The 12,656-nt window shown below is 41.1% G+C and overlaps 1 protein-coding gene across 1 annotated transcript in view; it reads right to left on the bottom strand.

The window, feature by feature from the left end:
- Positions 1-9,969, bottom strand: part of SAR1B (secretion associated Ras related GTPase 1B) — a 30,241-nt gene extending 20,272 nt beyond the window's left edge. The window contains exon 1 of the mRNA XM_025994889.2: positions 9,705-9,969. The gene's annotated coding sequence lies outside the window, so the exon portion shown is untranslated. The remainder of the gene's footprint in view (positions 1-9,704) is intronic.
- Between the last annotated feature and the right edge of the window lie 2,687 nt (positions 9,970-12,656).

The following is a 12,656-nucleotide window of genomic DNA, read 5'->3' as shown; positions in this document are numbered from 1 at the left end:
TGATAATGAAGAAAGTTTCTGGGTCTGATTATACCTATGTGGAGTAAAAACCCTCTTTCTGTTACTTTTGGTCTTTTGTAGCAAAATGGTACCAGGTAAATTTCTGGGTTTGTAAACTTTCTGGGCATTTTTCAAATTTTAACTATATTACTGAATGTTAAAAACCATTTTTCTTAAATCACAGTAGAAAATGCAGAGTATAATTCAGTTTAGCATTTACTTGATATGTGCTTGATAACTAATAAAGCTAATATGGAAAGAAGAGGGAAAAAATCCTCGAGAAATGAAAAATCACATATACAAAAATACACTTTCAGATCAACAAAGTTCATTTTCTAGAGCTTGATAGAACCCAGGCCCAAAAATTGAGCCTAAACAAGTCAAACAATTTCAGAGGTTCTTCTCTCTTTGACATTCTTTAGACAAAGTGTGACATACAACACTGCTTTCTTTAACCACCTCTCTGTCAGGGGGCTGCCAACTTTGATCCAGACAGGCCCACCAAACTCAGAATTGCTAGAGGATAAGGTGTTAAGAGATTACATTGCCTTGAGACTGAGAAACAAAAGAGACAACCTACCTGCAGTTTAGGAGGCTTAGAAGTATTTACTAGGGGATTCCCTGGATCCAGGCAATAGCCTCACCTCTCTTCCATCCCCTTACATGAACTAGCAAGAGCAAAATTTTGCTCTTGGAACCGGTCCATTCCTGACTGAGAATGACTCACAAATTATGAAGTTTCATGTGTTAGTATCACAAGAATGAGAACTAGAAGAGCCACATGTATATGGAAGAATCCAGTACCTCAGAAGTTCTTATTTTACTCAAGTTGAAAATTATAACTCATTCTATTATTATTCTAGGTCATGTAGAAATTGAAACATGTAGTCACAGAAAATATATACAAGTGGCTTTTCTGAAGATTTTTAGGTAAGATACAGGTTTTTCAAAGAGAATCATAATTTTTACTGTAGATAATCAAATAAAGTACTGGTGTACTGAGACATTTTATTTAATTCAATAATGATTACCAAGTTCATATTATGTCCAAGGTCCTGAGCTAGACACCACAGGGGATTCAAACATTGATGATAAACATGGCTCTTTCTCTTGAAAAGGTTAGAGTCTAGGACTAAGCTACACAAATGTAATTCAACAAAATGTTAAAACTGAGTATGATAAAAAAAAAAAAACCGAGTATGATATTATCTAGGATGGTAATAACTTACCCTATAGAATTAGAATTTCAAAACTTATACAAACACAAAGAAAAAGAACTACTCATATTGTAAATCAGAAGCTATTAGGGGATTAATGATCATAACAGCATGAAATCAGAATAAGAAGTAAAGCAGTAGGAAGGGGGATGGTATGCTCACAAATGTACATTATGCTCTGTATAGAAAAAGAGAAAAACAGACTTCCTTGTCTCTACATCCAGAGTCCATTACCACAGTTCTACAGAGGCAAAAACTGTAGCTAAGGAAACATTTTTTGGATGATGTTCAGCCTGAATCTTGATGATTCAATAAGAGTTTGCTAAGTAGCTGTTGTACTTTGTGCAGAGGTGTGAAACTAAGTGGGGACAGCAAAAAGTCAGGTACTGTGAAATGATGGGACAGGTTAGGGGACTGCAAACTTTGAGTCAGTCCACAGGTGCTCACAAGGGTGGCAATGAGTCAGAATGAAAAACCAATCTGAGACTAAATTTAGGCATTTGGTCTTCATGCTTGCTACCTATAACATATAGACATAAGAAACAATACTGAACCAGTCTTTTGATTTAATAAAGCAAAAATTAGCATCTACCCCTATGAGCATTATGATTTGTCAAGAGGTTGAAAACAAGAGCTATGGAACCAGGACTTTACCACTTATTATCTACCTTAAGCAAGTTACTTCAATTTCCTTACCTGTAAACTGGGGATAACAGTAGCTCCCTGAGATGGTTGTGAAGATTAAATCCATTACTAGACAAAACACTTAACATCTGACGTGGAGGAAGCATTCGATGTTAGCTGCTGTTATTTCTTCTACCATGTAGCCTACATGACTAGGTACTTTGTGTATGTCACACTAAACACCCTAACAACCTTTCTTTCTTTTCTTTTCTTTTTTTTTTTTCTTTCTTTTTTAAAAAATATTTTATTGGGCAGCCGGGTAGCTCAGCGGTTTAGCGCTGCCTTCAGCCTAGGGTGTGATCCTGGAGGTCTGCCATCGAGTCCCACATCAGGCTCCCTGCATGGAGCCTGCTTCTCCCTCTGCCTGTGTCTCTGCCTCTCTCTCTCTCTCTCTCTCTCTCTTCGTATGTCTCTCATGAGTAAATAAAAATTAAAAAAAAAAAGAATTAAAAAGATTTCATTTATTTCAGAGAAAGATAAGAGCACGAGTGGAGAGAGGGGCAGATGAGGAGGGAGGAGACTCTCCACTGAGCAGGCAGCCCAATGTGGGGCCTGATCTCAGGACCCTGAGATCACGATCTGAGCAGAAGGCAGATGCTTAACCATTTGAGCCACCCAGGTACCCCCAAACAACCTTTCAAAGTGAATACCTATTATTAATTTTTTTTCTAAGTAGGCTCCATGCCCATTGTGGGTCCTGAAATCAAGAGTTGAGTGCTTTAGTGGCTCTACTGAATCACATGCTTTACTGACTGGGCCCCAAAGTAAATACATTACTGTTCCCAATTTACAGAAGAAACCGAAGTTAAAGTAACTAAAACTGAAGCATTAGTTATTGGCACATCTAAATTCAAACTCGAGTCTTTCTGACTTCCAGGTCCATTCCCTTTCTCTTACATTGTAGTAGCTTTATAACAAACAGTTTTAAAGGCTTACATTTGTTTATTTTTATTTTTTTAATTTTTTAAAGATTTTATTTATTTATTCAAGAGAGACACAGAGAGAGAGAGAGAGAGAGAGAGAGAGAGAGAGAGGCAGAGACACAGGCAGAGGGAGAAGCAGGCTCCATGCAGGGAGCCTGACATGGGACTCAATCCCAGGTCTCCAGGATCAGGCCCTGGGCTGAAGACAGCGCTAAACCGCTGAGCCACCTGGGCTGCCCTTAAATTTGTTTAAATGGTTACATACCATTTTTTGAATCACTCCAGCTTATAACTCTGACATGTAATTCCTCCTTCTCTCTCACATCCCACATCCAGTTAGTTATTCCCCAGCTCTATCAATTTCTGCAGTCTCAAGCTTTCTTTAATTCCTATAGGAGCTACTAAATGAAGAACCTTAAACCACATTCCCCAATATCTTAACCTCAAATTTTGTTTGTACCAGTCTGTAGACCCTCTTCAGAGTGGTTTCATGAAAATGTCATCTAGAGTTTACTTGTTGCATAGTCAGGGTGACTATACCTCCTGGCCTGCTGGGGATGGTCTCAGCAAAGTTATTTCAGTACAATTATTAATAGTGCTTCCTTTCACTGTTGAAAGCATGCTGATTAGGTGTGACATTATATGGCCACCCTATACCTGTGGATAGAGCCAAGGGAGCTGAGAAATGATTCCAATTCCTGGTCTAGTATTCCAGAACTTCCATTGTGTACCTTTGGCCACCTTTATGAGCTTAAATCTTTTCCACTTGTAGCTTTCCCTGGTTCAAAGTAAACCACTTGCCATTCACTACTGGTGACGTATACATTACCACCTTACAATCTGTGTCCATTCTCCTTCCCAACCAACATCAGAATTTCTGCCACCAACTCTGCCCAAAGGCCTCCTGCTTTAAGCACCAGTCAAATGGTATGGAAGAAAGGAGTTTTCACTTGAGATGGTTGTTAAGGGACACAGAAAGGTGGGAGAACCAACAGAACCCAGCAAGGATAGAAGAATTAGAAGAGGGGCATTTGTATGGCTCTGTTGGTTAAGCGTCTTCCTTCAGCTTAGGTCATGATCCCGGGGTCCTTGGATCAATCCCCATATCAGGCTACCTGCTCAGCAAGGAGTTTGCTTCTCCCTCTCTGCCCTTCCATCCACTTGTGCTCTCCCTCAAATCAATTAAAAAAAAAAAAAAAAAAAAACTAGAAGAGACAGTGGCAAAGTGGAAAGAAGTTCTCCATCAAGTACTGCTGCAGAGATGTCACAGCTTGCTTAGTGACAAGGAGACAACTGCTGAGAGCATGAGAAGCCCACAGTAGAGCAGTAGTCCAGGAGAGCCTAAAGCCAGTACTACTTAAAGCACAGCAGAGCTAGGTCTCGAGGAGTCATTAACTATGTGACCTTGGAACAAGCTAGTTTCTTTAGCAAACTCAGGGTGTTGTAAAGATTAAATGAGATAAAATGCACAAAATAAGTACTTAATACCTGGTTGCTATTATTATGGAGAAGTGAATAGGACAGAAGGTCAATAGGTGGAGATAGTAAGGCAAGATTCCTCTTTCAAAGAGTTTGAAATGGTATGATGGAGGGGATTTTCTTCCTAAGGAAGGCTAAATATGTTGGTAAGAAGGAGCTAGCGGAAATGGAGAGGTTAAAGATGAGAAAGAAAGGGAAGGAAGGAATTAAGCAAAAGGGGGAAAGTCTCAAGAGAAGCCAGGGCTGAGAACACATCTCCTCTAAGAATGGAACGAAGGAGGGCAGGGGAATGTACAGTGGAGGTATCAGGAATCAGACTCTAGAAGTGAAGAAGGGGTATAGAGAATTTTCAGAGGAGCAGAGTGACGATCTGAATAGCTATAGCTATTGTGGGGAAAAGATCAAGTTAAAAGACTGCTAAAAAGAGGCAAGTGCTTGGCTAGGGCTGAAAAACATTCATAGCACTGCCCATCTGCACTGCATGGATTTCCAACTTCCCCTTCTCCCTGCCACCCTCACCTCCCAGGGAGGATCTGCTTCACAGCACATGGAATGAATAGGGATTAGGAATGAAAAAAGACAAGGGGAACAGGAATTTGAGAGTACTAGTGAGAGGCTGAAGTGATTTGATCAAAAATTCAGGCTGTGTAAAAAAGGTATAAAGGCAGCTAGTATGTGGGGATAAACTGGGGAGCAAAGGCAGGCTTCTCACAGAAGAGAATAGGGGGAAAAATCTTATTGAAAAGCAACTGTAGACATAGTCATAGTAAAAGGGTGGGAAAAGTGAAAGGCGAGCAGAATTGGGTCAGCAAACTGGAGAATGTAAGGTTCAAAAATTCAAGAGGATCAGGTCTGGGTAGTGACAATTCCAAGGCCTGGGTCTGGCACAGAGAGCTGAAGGAAACTGGAGTGAAAGGGGAAGCCAGGCTATATGGTCTACTGTCCAAGTTGACAGCAGAATTACCTAGAAGAATGGAGGGCTAGAGGAAGCAACACTGTGAATCAAGTGACAAAGTCCTCATTGGAGGGGTACCTAGCTGGTTTATTCAGGGGAGCATGTGATTCTTGATCTCGGAGTTATAAGTTCGAACCTCACATTGGGGATAGAACTTACTTAAAAAAAAAAAAAAGTCCTCACTGAAGATGATTTTTAGGAGGTGAGAGCTGTGAGACTGAAGGAGTGGAATGGGTGAGCCTTGAAGAAAAAAAGATTTTTTGCATAAAGATGTCCACATTTGCTGTTATAAAATTTGTCCCTAGAAAAATAATTCAATAACATATACAGAGAAACTTTATTTAGAATATAATGAGATATTTATATTTCTATAAAGCCATGGTTTCTAAGAATCTTAAAACAAGGTGGGAAGCATTAATCATTTTAATGTAGAAGTAAAAATGCCCAACTAAGAATAAAAGTTACATAGCCACAAACAGATATCCGAGCCCTGAGAACAGGTTACACAACACCATGAATACACTATTAGACATGTGAAGAGCAAAGGTCAAGAATAAGGAAACATATACACGTCAGCAGATTTATTTATTGCATGAACAACAAACAGGAAAAGTGCCTATGCAGATTAGAAAAGTGATCTACTCCAGTAACATGAAAATCAGTACAAAAGATTATAATGGAGCAGAACCTCTCAGATGACAAATAACTTCTTAAAGTCTTCTTCCATTAAACTTTCAAATGAAAGTTTAAGTTTATATGAAATTCCATTACATGAAATGTCCTGAACATGTAAGTTCTCAGTTAGTGGTTGTCAGACACGGGAGGTAAGGGGAAACTGGGAGTGACTGCTAATAGGTACTGGGTTTCTTTCTGGGTGACGAAAATGTTCTGGAATAGAAAGTGGTGATGGTTGCATAACATTGTGAATATACCAAAAACACTGAATTGTATACTTTAAGAGGATAAATTTTATGGAATGTGAACTATCTTTCAAGAAAGCTATTATTAAAATATAAATAAAAATAAAAGCTCCAATAATCTAAAAAGGCAAATATAATACCAGAGTAGCACTGTAGAAATAATACATTATTAACTTCAGGAAGCAAAGGGTGGTAGAGCTATGGGGAAAGTAAGTACTTATCCTAAGAATTTAAAAAACTGGATCTAGGGACGCCTGGGTGGCTCAGCGGTTGAGTTTGGCTCAGGGAGTGATCCCAGGATTTGGGATCAAGTCCCACATCGGGCTCCGTGCATGGAGCCTGCTTCTCTCTCTGCCTCTCTGTGTCTCATGAATAAATAAATAAAATCTTAAAAAAAAAAAAATTGGATTTAGGGATGCCTGGGTAGCTCAGTGGCAGAGCGTCTGCCTTCAGCTCGGGTGGTGATCTCAGGTCCTAGGATTGAGTTCTGCATGGGGCTCCCTGCGTGGAGCCTGCTTCTCCCTCTATGTCTTTCCCTCTCTCTTTGTGTCTCTCATGAATAAATAAATATAATCTTTTAAAAAAGTGAAAATAAAAAAACTTAAAAAAAATAAAAATCTGGATTCAATATGCATCTTTTGAGGTACTATTACTCTGGGAAAACTAATCTTTCTGAGCTCCAATTTCTTCTTACTTATAATGGGAATACTATCGGCCTCACAGTTTTAAGATTGATCAATTATGATAATGTACCTGAAGACATTTTGAATACTACACAATATAAGGTGGCATTCCAACTAAATTGAAATTCAAACCCCAAACTTTATTTATATAAAATTCGAATAGTACTAGAAATACAATGCCAAGCTCTGCTTGACCATGTTTTATAAAATTTCAGCAAGGCCCTGTGCATTACTAAGGATGGAGAATAACAATGTTTTTTTTTTTTTTTTTGAGAATAACAATGTTGAATGTTTCAAGACAATTCTGCCTTATAAATACTCTTCAGTAGAACTGTTAGATTTTCTTTCTACAGCCCTTAAAGTTTTGAAACAGTGATGCAAATACAAAACTCAAAAGAACATTTTTATGACTGAATGCATAGCAATCATAGTAATGGAATTATACCTTTGGTTCCATTTAATCAACAAAAAGTACAAACGCAAGTTTCTTTTGGGGAAAAGTGACATTCAGTTGAAAGGTTTAAAAAAAAAAAAGAAAGGTTAAATCTGTGACATATATAGGATTTTTTTAAGAGTGAGAAAACGAGGAAAGAACACTATGAATAAAGTTTTAAGTCTGAGGATTGAATTTGCCTATACTGAATCAAGAAAATGAATGTATAGATATAAGCAGTGTCAAATTCCATCCTTAAAATACTTTTTTTAAAAAAGCTCTAGGCCCAGTGTGGGCCTTGAACTCATAACCCCAAGATCAAGAGTAGCATACCCCACCAACTGGGCCAGCCAGGGCGCCCCCTTAAAATACTCCTAACTGAAACTGTTCTAAAAGCTATACACAAGAGAGAAAGTTTCCTTTTTCTTTTCAAATTTTTATTTAAATTCTAGGTATTTAACAGAGTGCAATCTGGGTTTCAGGAGAAGAATTTAGTGGTTCATCACTTCCAAGAGAATATTTTCAAACACGTGATTTTAAAGGTATTTGCTTAGTAATGTTTTGCAGAGAAATCATTTAAATTAGTATCAACCAAGTATACTTAAAGAAGAGGGTGGAGAACTAATGAATCATTACTACAGAATTCTGATTTATAAGCTTCAAATAATGTGGCAGTGATTTTCATTTCTGATAGCCTAATCTCTTGTCTCAATTCCTGCTTCAAGTGCAAGGAAAGGATAGTTAAAATGTACTTTTTTTCAACTGCTAATCTTTGTAATTACTAACAATGCTTCTCTAAAATTTCTTTTTTTTCTTTCAGATTTTATTTATTTGGGAAACAGAGCATGAGGAGGGGGGAGGAGACAGAGGGAGAGAGAGAAGCAGGTTCCAGGGCTGGGGTGGGGGGCTGCTGATGCAGGACTGGATACCAGGATCCTAGGATCAGGACCTGAGCGGAAGACAGAGGCTTAACCAAGTTAGCCACCCAGGTGCCCCTTCTCTAACATTTCTAAAATAAAAGCAAAACATTGCTCTTCTGCAAACTCAGAAAATGCCATTGAACTATAACATTAATTTTTAAAGTTCAAGATATTTTGGTGAATATAAATCCTGCTTCTGTGTTATGTCTGCACCACTAATTATTGACAAATTGTAATTTTTCCTTATTCCGCACCTGTAAAATAGAGAGGATACCATTACCTTCCTTAGTGGATTGTTGTGCGAATGGCTAGTACCTCACAGAAAGGAGACAGTCAGTAAATGTTTACTTTCATACTCTTAACTGGAATTTTAACACTGAACCTAGGATATTATTTAGAGTAAGATACAGGGTAACACTGAGCTTGACAGATGAATATGCAAATAATACTAGGTTTAATTTTTCAAGTTAAAAGGATTCCCTCAGGGATACCTGGGTGGCTCAGTGGTTTAGAGTCGGCCTTTGGCTCAGGGCGTGATCCCGGGGTCCTGGAATCGAGTCCCACATCTGGTTGCCTGCGGGGAGCCTGCTCCTCCCTCTGCCTAGGTCACTGCCTCTGTGTCTCTCATGAAAAAAAATAATAAATTTTTTTTTAAGATTTTATTTATCTATTCATGAGAGAGAGAGAGAGAGAGAGAGAGGCAGAGACCCAGGCAGAGGGAGAAGCAGGCTCCACGCAGGGAGCCAACGCGGGACTCGATCCCAGGTCTCCAGGATCAGGCCCTGCCTGGGCTGAAGGCGACGCTAAACCGCTGAGCCACCCGGGCTGCCCTAAATAAAATCTTAAAAAAAAAAAAAAATCCCTCACTGTTTTGCCCAGTGTACCAAATACCTTACGTTCCTAATGAGTTTGGTTCTTTCGGCCAATGAGGTCAGAGTTTCAGCCGTTGTCAAAACAAATTTCTATGTTCAAAAATCTTGGAAAAATTTATGAATCATTAGTTTCCCCCCGACAGTTTATCTGTTCCCCCACTCTGCTGGCCTTGGGCTATGGCCGGACGCTAACTCGTACTAGTCAGGGAGCTCACTTTGCCCCCAAACTAATGAGGAGAACCGAAAACACCGCGTCACGGGCTCTCGAGCTGTCAGTGATCCCCTGCACCTGCACCTTCACCTGACCAGGTGAGTAAACTGAGGACGAAGGGAAGGAAGGGCTCGTGTGCAGCTTAAAGTCATCCCGTCCTTTCCTGCAATGCCACCGTCTGACAGAAGCAGGTGTCCTATCCAGAGGACTCTGAGCGCGACCACCGCAGAGCAGGAAAGGAACCCGTTCCGCTGGAGTGCCGCCCGATTCCGGACACGAAAACAGAGACCCCTTTTCGCCTGGCCACCAGCAGGGGCCCCGATGGGCTCAGGCCCGAAACAGACACCTTCCCGGGGACCCACAGCTGCCGCCTGCCGGTTCCACCGACGGAAGAGACTACCACTCACCAGCGAACGGAGAGGTCGCAATTCCTCGCCTGGCGTCTGCCCTACACCCTCCTAGATCGAACTGCAAAGCGCGATGGCTGCCGAAGCACCAGCTCGCGTCAGCGACTTCCGGGCCGGGGGTGTGCCTCCCTCGCAGTGGTCCGCAGGGCCACAGTTCCACGAGCCTAAAGTTCCGCCTCCTCGCGGTTCCGCCGCCAGTGCCCCGGCGGAGCGCGGCTGCTGCCTGGAGCCAGCCTTCCCGCAACCTGGTCTCCCCACGTCCCCCTGCCCCCCCCCCCGCCCCGAAAGGCCTGCAGGGGCCCGAGGGCCTGGGCAGAGAAGGGAACGCGGGTCCGTAGCTTGGGAACATTATCCATGACATCTGTTCTTAAAAATACTACATTTAAATATATATATATATTTTAAAGTACACCTGTTTCTTGAATTCACAACGTACAAAACGTAATTATGTGCTAGATAACGTGTTAGATGCTAGGTTTTGAGCTAAACAAGACTGTCTTGATTCTGCTGTTCTTTACTAATGGATTCATGTTACCTTCCTTAAATGTGTTTAAATAAGGATAGTTGGGTGCCTTGAATGGAAGTGTGATGCTCTCCAAATTGCTTTAAGTCATGTTTCTAGGTAATGAGGACAGAGGAGGAGCTGTTTGGGGGTTAAGGAATAGGTTATTCCATAGAATAAAAACCTATATAACTTGCTCAAGCTGAATCTCCCCCTTTCTACTGCAGCCTCAGGAAATGCCTTAGCCTAGTGTCTTCCCTTCACATTTGCCATTTCTTCTGCCAGAACAGATTTTCTACACCTCTCCTCTCCATCTCTCTATGTCATACCCACTCTTCAGATTTCAACACAGATAGCCCTCTCTCATCAAAACCTCCCTCCTAGGGATGTCTGTGTGGCTCAGTCCATTTTGCTTCCCACTCTTGATTTCCCCTCAGGTCATAATTTCAGTGTTTTGAGATCAGCCCCACAGAGGGTTTCATGGTTAGTCGGGAGTCAGCTTGAGATTCTTTCCCTCCCTCTCTATTCCTCTTGCACAACCACCCCCTCCCACTCTCTCTCTCAAATAAATAAATAAATAAAATCTTAAAAAAAAAAAATCTCAGGTCATCTGGGTGGCTCAGTTAAGCATCTGCCTTCAGCTCAGGTCATGATCCCAGGGTCCTTGAATGGAGCCTCACATTGGGCTCCTTGCTTGGCTGGGAACCTGCTTCTCTCTCTCCCTCTGCCTGTTGTGTTCTGTCTCTCTTTCTTTCTGTCATATAAATAATATCTTTTAAAAAAGAACAAAAACAACCTGCCTCCCCGAATGGTTTTCCCAGCAACCATACAATTAGCCTATTATCATTCAAGTTACCTTATAATTGCCCAAGTAAATATGTATTTGTGTAAAGTCTCCCCCAACAGACATTCTGTAAGCTTCCTAAGGTGAGGAACCATATCTGTTTATTCCTCTCTTAAACCTGTTTCCAGTGCTTGGTAAACAATAGGTGATCAGTTCATATGAACTAGTGATCCATTCATAAATGAAAAACTCCTAGGTACATTTTTGTTCTCAAGAGATTAAAGAATTGGGCCCCTGGGTGGCTTAGTCAGTTAAGTGTCTGCCTGTAGCTCAGGTCATGATTCTGGGGTCCTAGGATCGAGTCCTGCATTGGGCTCTCCACTCAGTGAGGAGTCTGCCTCTCCCTCTCTCTCCTTTCCTGAGCTCCCCCGCTTGTACTCTCTCTGTGTGTCAAATAAAATATTTTAAAAAGGAGAGATATTAAAGAATTTCCCTAGAGTCCATTGATCTGAGCTAGAGGAACTTGTTTTTCCATCTGGGTTCCCCTCTGCTCTCCTTTCCCACTTACCTACTCTTGAGTTTAGTTCGATTTGTTAAAATTGATGAGGAAATCTCATTTAAAATGGAGTCAGGAAGAGCGCCTGGCTGGCTCAGTCTGTGGAGGACTCGACTCTTGGTCTTCGGATCATGTGTTGAAGCCCCATGTTGGGTATAGAGATTACTTAAATAAATAAATAAATTGGGCAGCCCGGGTGGCTCAGCAGTTTAGCGCTGCCTTCGGCCCAGGGTGTGATCCTGGAGACCCGGGATCGAGTCCCACATCGGGCTCCCTGCATGGAGCCTGCTTCTTCCTCTGCCTGTGTCTCTGCCTCTCTCTCTCTCTCTCTCTCTCTGTGTGTGTGTGTGTGTGTCTCATGAATAAATAAAATTTTAAAAATATATATATATCTTAAAAATATATATATAAAGTAAAGTAAAATAGAGTCAGGAGCCAGAAGTAGGAGCTCTCATACCCTACTACTCTTCCTCCATAGGAAGATCCATAGGAAGATTCCTATTCCCATCCATAGGAAGATTCCTATTGGCAGATCCCAATAGGAAGAGACTTACCTTGCATTCCCCGTAGGAAAAAGATTCTATTGTATTGTGGTAGCAGGAGGAAAGAATTTCTTTGTTCAGCAACAGCCCAGCCAATGAGAGACTGTCACAACTCAGCCAATGAAAAACTACTACATTAAAACTCTCAGTTTGTTTCAATGGGCTTTTTGTTAATAACAAATATCTCTCAACTTTGCCATTCCTCTATAAAGAGTGGTCCTCTCCTTTATCCTCTAGACTTTCAAAGCCCTAGCTTGTGTCTTTGGAAATGCAATTCTCTGCTATTTCAGAATAAACTTTTTTTTCCCCAGTAAGATAACTTACAGTTTTATTTTTAAGGTTAACAGTTTTTGTTTTGTTTTGTTTTAATTTTAGACAGAGTGCATAAGTCGGGTGGGGCAGAGGGAGAAGGAGAGAGAGAATCCCGTAGGCTCCATGCTCAGTGTGGAGCCTGATGCAGGGCTCAATCCCATGACTCTGGGATTAGGATCTGACCAGAAATCAAGACTTTGATACTCAACAAATAGAGCCACCCAGGCAACCCTAAGGTCAACGGGTTTAACAAACA

Source organism: Vulpes vulpes, chromosome 12, assembly GCF_048418805.1.
Source record: "Vulpes vulpes isolate BD-2025 chromosome 12, VulVul3, whole genome shotgun sequence".
Classification (NCBI taxonomy): Eukaryota; Metazoa; Chordata; class Mammalia; order Carnivora; family Canidae; genus Vulpes; species Vulpes vulpes.
Note: the sequence above shows the minus strand (reverse complement) of the source record. Positions and strands in the feature narration are given on the sequence as shown.